The sequence below is a fragment of the Arachis duranensis genome, chromosome 5 (assembly GCF_000817695.3).
Source record: "Arachis duranensis cultivar V14167 chromosome 5, aradu.V14167.gnm2.J7QH, whole genome shotgun sequence".
Taxonomy (NCBI): Eukaryota; Viridiplantae; Streptophyta; class Magnoliopsida; order Fabales; family Fabaceae; genus Arachis; species Arachis duranensis.
The window spans coordinates 13,878,990-13,887,021 of record NC_029776.3 but is presented as its reverse complement, the minus strand read 5'-3'; positions in this window follow the sequence as shown (position 1 = coordinate 13,887,021).

Sequence of the window (8,032 nt, the reverse complement as noted above, 5' to 3'; positions counted from 1 at the left end):
CCCTAATTCAAATATAAAAATTATAACTTTTAAAATATTATTTAATATTTTTTCTTAAATTCATTTCTACAGCATTTGCTCTTATCGGTGCACCTTCAATCCACAAAAAATACCTAAATTTGGTTTGCATATTGTCATGTTGCAGATTCAATCTGACGTCGTAGTATGTTTTAAATTTGGAAAGAAAAAGAAAGGTGAATACTAAAAACGGATGTCCAGAAAGAGATATATAAGAGATGTGGATGAGAACTCCAAATATTTTCACACCATGCCCTTAATTAATAGGTGAGTTCTATGGTGTAGAAAGAAAAAAATTTCTACACCTATAGATATGTGTTGGCTCATTAGAGAGTTTGACAAGTGTTTAAAGAAGGAGACAAAGTTTATACTCTTTGTAGGAATGATATAAAAAAATTCTCTTTTTTATATAGAATTTAAGTGAGTAATTATTTTCATTATGACTAATTATGTTCACATAATAATAGACCTCATCATAAATTGGATTTCTGTTTTATTATTGTTCGAAAAATAACGACTCAGTTTAAGCTATTAACCATTTAATCTAAATTTATTTTTTTATTTACAAAATATATAGTAAATTATTTTATATGGCAATATTGTTTAAAAATAAAGGGTTGTATGATATCTAATAAAAAAAATATTTGTGTCATAAGTTTTATATTATTAAATTGTCTTAAAAGTATGTTTACCGTCACAAAATTTAAAAATTGTAAATAACAATATAATAAATAATATTTTTCATTGTTAACTTTTAATTTAATTAAACGTATTTAGTGAATTTAGATGCTAGCAAAAATTAGTGTAATTTATTTTATTTTAATAATAAAAAGATCATTAAGTATGTATTGCTCATAATATAAAAAAAAATTAATTACAAATGGATATTGTTAGTATGACTAATTATGTAATATGTGAGTCATATTTCTGGAATACATTACAATTGTATTTTGGCTTACAATATAACACAATGAATATATTTTTTATTTGGAGCTTATTTATTCCATTGATTTTTATAATTTTATGAAATTTTTAATTAAGTTTTTATATATTTTTTTTAATTGAATCTTTGCTCTAAAGTTTTTTTAATTGAGTCTCTATACGGTAAAAAAGGACCTAATTAAAAAAATTAATGCAAAAACCAAATTAAAAAAATATAAAGACCTAATTGAAAATTTTGCAAAATTATAGAAACCAACAAAATAATTAAATTTTTATTTGGATTTAACAAAGTTTACTATAATAGTAATAACAATAATAAATATGGATTAAAAATAAAAATAATAAGTTAGTTTATTAAAAGATTAAAATGATTCAAAGTTCAAACAAAATAAAATATATAAACTGAAGCCTTTTATTGTAGTTGTTAAAGATCGATAAAAAAATAATTTTGTGGTGAGGTTTATCATTAATAATAGGAAAAATAGTGTCAAGGAACCAAGGATTGGTAGTAGGGTAGTGAGAAACCCAAGTAGAATAAAAAAATAAAACTTGAAGCCTTTTCAAATGGAAAAGTTTCAGGGACCAGCAATTTTATTGCATTTTGGCCAATATGTAATCAGCAGAGAAATGTGACCCATTAGATAAAATCTCACACCAATCTCACACCATCAAATCATCATTGATGGCTAGTTGATGGCTACCAATCACAAATGTTGCAAGATGGTTTCTGAATAAGATATTAACACAAGAAACAAAAGATTTAGAAAGGCTACCAATGCATGAAGATGTGAAGGATGCGGTTTGGAATTGTGGCTCATCAAAGACATCGAGACTAGATTATTTTAATATGTTCTTCATAAAGGAATATAATCATACAGGAATTCAGTGAGTCTATAATTACGTTCTTCTAAACCAGTTTTCTTTCAAGCAAGTTGAATATGAAATGGGTGACACTGGCTTTAAAGGTGAATATGACAATAAAGAAAAATAATTTCTGACCGATTAGCATGATCGGATGTATCTACAAAGTAATCTTAAAAATCATGATGAAAAGATAAAGAATGTTATGCCAAACTTAATGGGAAAAGTCTAAACAGATTTTGTTTAAGACAGGCAGATTTTCGATCTCATAGCTTGTGAAACGATATTCTGACTATAAAAGAATAGGAAAAAAGGAGCAATTGTGAAACTTGACTTTCTGCAATTAGATTTCTTCTGGGGTACCAAGAATGAGAAAAAAGATTACCAACTATAAGCTAGAGTACAATCCAAAAGTTTAAGGAGCATGGAGGTCTTGCAGTAAGGGATATAACAATTAAAAATGTAGCTTTATTATTCAAATGATGATGGAGGTTCACAAATGAAGATAAACCACTTTGGAAGAGGATTGTAACATCATGTAATGGTTAACAAATGAACAAACTGATTGGTGACATGTTAGTGCCAAAATCGGTTGGTCCATAGAGGGACATTATAGGAGTCATCAGAGGATGCTAGCCTGAAAGAGATGACACTTAAAGGGCTAAAAATGTGTGTAGGAAATGGTGAAAATACTAGATTCTAGGAGGATGTTGTTGGAAAAAAAACTAAAATTTAGACAAGAATCTGTCAGCGAAAGTATTAAAAATAATTTTTTTATAATCTGTGCAATTAAATAGACAATATCAAAGATACTCCAAGTAGCAAATATATTGACATATATTAAAATATTAGACAACAAGATTTTTATCGTGACAAAAAACTCACATGACCTAATCCAGTAAAATCTTTCACTATCAAAATAATTGGTATATAATCTATCTTTTTAGTAGAACTAGGAAATCTCAACAATTAACACAATACATCATCAAAACTGATAGAATCAAAATAAACCTTCCACAAAGTGAGTATCTCAAATCAGATAAAAAAAAGGCAATACAACTAACAAGTTATATCATAATGTTCAACTCTACACTAAGAACAATATACTAAAATTTCATAAGAAATAGAGCAAGTTTATCAATTCAATGTGTGCAAAATTGGACTATCCTTTTTCCTTTTTTTCAGTCCTTTTCTCTCTCTTCCTTCTGTTTTTTTTTATGTGTGTTAATGCAAACACACACACACTCTTTTTTTCTTTTCACCTTTAATGTGGCAAGCCACTTTTCTTTCTTTTTTTTTCAATTTAGTTTGTGGGCCTTACTTGAGTTGGGGATTCACTAACGATGTCACCTACTTATGGAAAATTTTTTGAGACTGTTTGCTATATCCATACAAAAATCTGCAATGATCTCAAAATGTGATTTTTGGGATGCGTTGAATTGGAATTGGAATTGGAACTGAAACTTTAGGTAGAAGGCATGCTTCTTCGAATGAAAGTGTAAACATTGCGAGGATCTTAACATTATTTTGCTACATGTGTGTTGTTATATGTGCAAATACAAAAGATTATTCAGTGTAGATATTTTCTTAAGATCGAGGATATTCAGTAAAATCTTTTTTGAAGATAGTCGAATGATCAAAACTTGGAGTGGTAGAGTAAAGACATTTTTTTTACAAGATTTGGAGAGGAGCGGTTCCATTGAGAGTGAAAATTATGGTCCGGTTTGCATTGCTTGGCAGATTGAACACCAAACAAAGGCTTGTAAGGCTTAGTATCATTGATGAACGTGAAGTGAAATGTATTTTTTGTAAGCAGGTGGAGGAAGACGAAAACCACTTATTCATTCATTGTAATTACATTAAAAATTTGTGGTGGAGTGCTATGAAATTAGGTGGTATATCTTGAGTAAATCCAAAAAGAGATGATGAAAGATCTTTTTTAAAATTGGTGTCATCAACAAGCCAAAAGAATGTTTGGAAAAAACTGGTTAAACCTATTCTTTGCTATAATATGGTCAACATGGAGAGATAGGAACCGATATTGTTTGAGAATAAGGTGATAGTATGGAAATAAGTTTAGGAGATCACATGCATTAAGCCACTGGAAGGAGTGGAATAGTTCTAAAAACTATTCTAAGAAATGAAAAGAAACTAGACATCTAGAACTAAACAAGATCATCAACTGTAACATTGTTTCAAACTATAGGACATGGTGGTTATGTTCTAATTATATCCAGGAAAAATATATGTTTGGTGCCTATTTGTGGGAGATCCCACTAAACCACTGGAAGGAGTGGAATAGTTCTAAAAACTATTCTAAGAAATGCAAAGAAACTAGACATTTAGAATTAAACAAGATCATCAGCCGTAACATTGTTTCAAACTATAGGATGTGGTGGTTGTGTTCTAATTATATCCAGAAAAAACATATGTTTAGGTGGCTATTTGTAGGGACGGATTTACTCATTGAGTAGTTGGGGCAGGTATCCCTAATGAGATTCTGAAAAGTCTTGAGTAGTTCTTAGTAATAATAGGGACCAAAGTGGATCGTTTTTATCTTGAAGGGTCGTGTTGTCATTCTAAAAAATAGATAGGGACTGAATTGGTAGTTCACTCTTCTTAGTAATAAATGTTAGTTGCCCCCACTACTGGATTACTTTTGACCCCACTTTCTCAAACCCCTAACCCCTTCTCTAGATCTCCTTCTCCCCATTTTCAATTTTTTTTCTCTAGGGCTCCAGGCACGACTCCACTTTCTCCACTCTCCAGAGTTACTTTTGCCACTCGCCAACCTGCCAGTATTACTGCCATGGTGCTGCCTTCGCCACTCCGTCTGTTCTACCTTTGCATTCCTATTTGCCGACCGGCCGACCGCAGACGTATCTCGCCTCTTTGTCTCTCAATTCTCGAGTCTCGAGTCTCGCCACTCTGACACTCCGTCATCGTCTCGAGTCTCTCTCAAGTTTTGGTACATAGTACATTCACTGATTCATTTCTTTGCTTACTTGAGTTGCTTCATTGTTGGATTTGCTTCACTACTATGCTTCAATCGCTCAATTTTGACACAGATTTTGTGAATTATGATTTTCGATATAATTGGCTCTGGTTTGTTAGTATTATCCTGTAATTGCTAATTTTATCTCATCATTGATTTTGATATAGTTGTTTGTTAATTGTGAAATGTGAATTATGATTGAATTAGGAATTTAGGTTATTGTTCTCATAATATAATTTCTAGTTTGGTTTCATTGATTTGTTTGTTAATTGGTTGTGTAATTGTGTGTATTGAATTGTAATTGAATTAGGAAGGATATTGTTCTTTGTTCTTGCTAGAAATGAATTTGAATAGCTTATGTTTGTGTGTATTGAAGTACTATTGAATTAGGATATACTCTTTGTTGCTGTTGGAAATTAATTTGAATCTTTTATAGTGGTTCTTCTTATTGGAATATTGAATTATTTTACAGAGGTGAATACTGAATTGATTCTTTGTATAGCTTGTCTGAATCCAAGAGACTTATTATTTGCATTTGATAAGGAGTTGATCCAATTAGTTCAATTCTATCTATTAGAATTTTCTCCAATTCAACTTTAGGCATTTGATAGTCAATTTGAGAACTTCATATTAGATGTGTGTTCTGATGACTAATTCTCAAATTCAAATGGGATTGGTGCTCTTTCTCAGCAATTTGTTGAGACTCAAAAAAATATTGCTTATCCATTAGTATTTCTTCTTTTGAAGTTATCTTTAGTTTTACCTGTAGCAATCGCATCAGTTGAAAGAATTTTTTCTACTATGAACCTCATAAAGAGTCGGCATTGTAACTATATGGGAGATAAATTTTTAAATGATTGTTTAGTGACGTATATAGAAAGAGAGATATTTGATTGTATTGATAATGAAAAGATTATTCAATCTTTTCAAAATATAAAATCTAGAAGAATGAAATTCTAAATTAATTATTATTATTCTGAATTATTATTTTATTATTTTAATTTTTGGTTAGATAATTTGAAGAGTAATCATATTTTATAATATAATAATACAATTATAAAAATTATTATCATATTACGTATTTTTTGTCCCCACTATTAAAATTTTCTAGATCTCTCAGTGGGAATTTGCTTGATAGAAATTGATACGTCCGTTATACCTCATACCAACATCCCCTATAAATTGGCAACGTGCTAAATAAAAGCGGATAATACAGAATCTTTTACCCATTCGGAGAAATTGTTATACCTGATCTATGAGATTCACTAAACCACGATCGGGTCAAATAACCTATATGGTAAAAGGAAAAACAAACATAACAACTCTATAAATACAAAAATCTAAACACGAAAAAGGTATGATATTCATTCTAAATATCATATATCTCATCTTATACTCATTCTGACTTGACCATTGGAGTGCCCTTGCAGGTGCCCACCGCCGCTATTCTTAAGAAGCTGACGTATACCTCACCCAGCCTAAGCAAACGCGAGTTCAAGCATTGAGCAAGGCGAGCTATACCTTGAAGTCGACTATCTACACATGAATATTTTGGCGCCCATCGTAGGGCCGAAGTTTAAGCTAACCCCACCACTTCCTCTTCCATTTCATTTTTACCTCTTTTTTTGCAGATCACAGCATATGGCAGAGGAACAAGCAACTCTCTTCCTCCCCCCCCACCTAAGCCAAACTAATGGCCATCAATGAATCTCTATAGGCAAAAAACCAACGAATGGCCGAACTATTGCATCAAAGGAAAAACAGTCGAAGCAAAGATGAAGAACACAAGGATCTTGAAAATAAATATGAAGAAGGCGTTCATACGTCGGAAGCTAAGCCCATAGTGACAACCACTATGAAGCAAATAGTAAAAAGGACCAATCCATTTTCAAAAGACATTATGGACTTTTAGATGCTCAAGAAATTCACCCTACTAACAACGTTGAAACCTTATGACGGAATCAACGACGCCAACATACATGTCACCAAATTTGATACAATGATGTTTATGAACGATGCATCTGACCCAATACTCTGTCATACATTTTCTACCTTTTTAGATGGTGCTGCCTTGATCTAGTTTTCTAACTTGGCTACAGGATCTATATCAAGTTTTGATGAGCTTGCAAACCTTTTTTGTCAACAACTTCGCTGCCTCAAAGATCTATGTGTACGACTTAGACTACCTTATCACCATAAAACAAGGACAACTTGAAAGCCTCAAAGACTACATGATGAGGTTTGCCAAAACAACCATAGAGATACCTAACCTCAACCCAGAAGTCCACATGCATGCACTAAAAAGAGAGCTCTACCCCAGGAAGTTCCAGGAAACTATAGTTGTGACAAAACCAAAGACATTGGCTGAGTTCCGAGAAAAAGTAACGAGCCAAATCGAAATAGAAGAACTCTGATAGATCCAAAAAGCAGAGAGGGGTAACCCTAGCAGAGAGGAAGATAGAAGGAACAAATATCCAAACAATAAGACGGACCAAAAATCCTTCAAACTCACACCAAAATTTGACACGGATACCCCTTTCATCACCAAACGGGAGGACATCATTAAAGACATTCTGTACTCCAAATTGATCAAACCACTAAACAAAGCCGGAACCTATCAAGACTAACAATATGTAGATGATGAGCGGATAATTTATACGCTTTTTGGCATTGTTTTTAGTATATTTTTAGTATGTTTTAGTTAGTTTTTATTATATTTTTATTAGTTTTTAGTTAAAATTTACTTTTCTGGACTTTACTATGAGTTTGTGTGTTTTTCTGTGATTTCAGGTATTTTCTAGCTGAAATTGAGGGACCTGAGCAAAAATCTGATTCAGAGGCTAAAAAGGACTGCAGATGCTGTTAGATTCTGACCTCCCTGCATTCGAAGTGGATTTTCTGGAGCTACAAAAGCCCAATTGGCGCGCTCTCAATTGCGTTGGAAAGTAGACATCCTGGGCTTTTTAGAAATGTATAATAGTCCATACTTTTCCCGAGATTTGATGGCCCAAACAGCCGTTCCAAGTCAGCTCAAGAATTCTGGCGTAAAACGTCGGAACTAGCACAAGAATGGGAGTTAAACGCCCAAACTGGCACAAAAGCTGGCGTTTAACTCCAAGAAAAGTCTCTACACATGAAAGCTTCAATGCTCAGCCCAAGCACACACCAAGTGGGCCCGGAAGTGGATTTTTATGTCATTTACTCATTTTTGTAAAC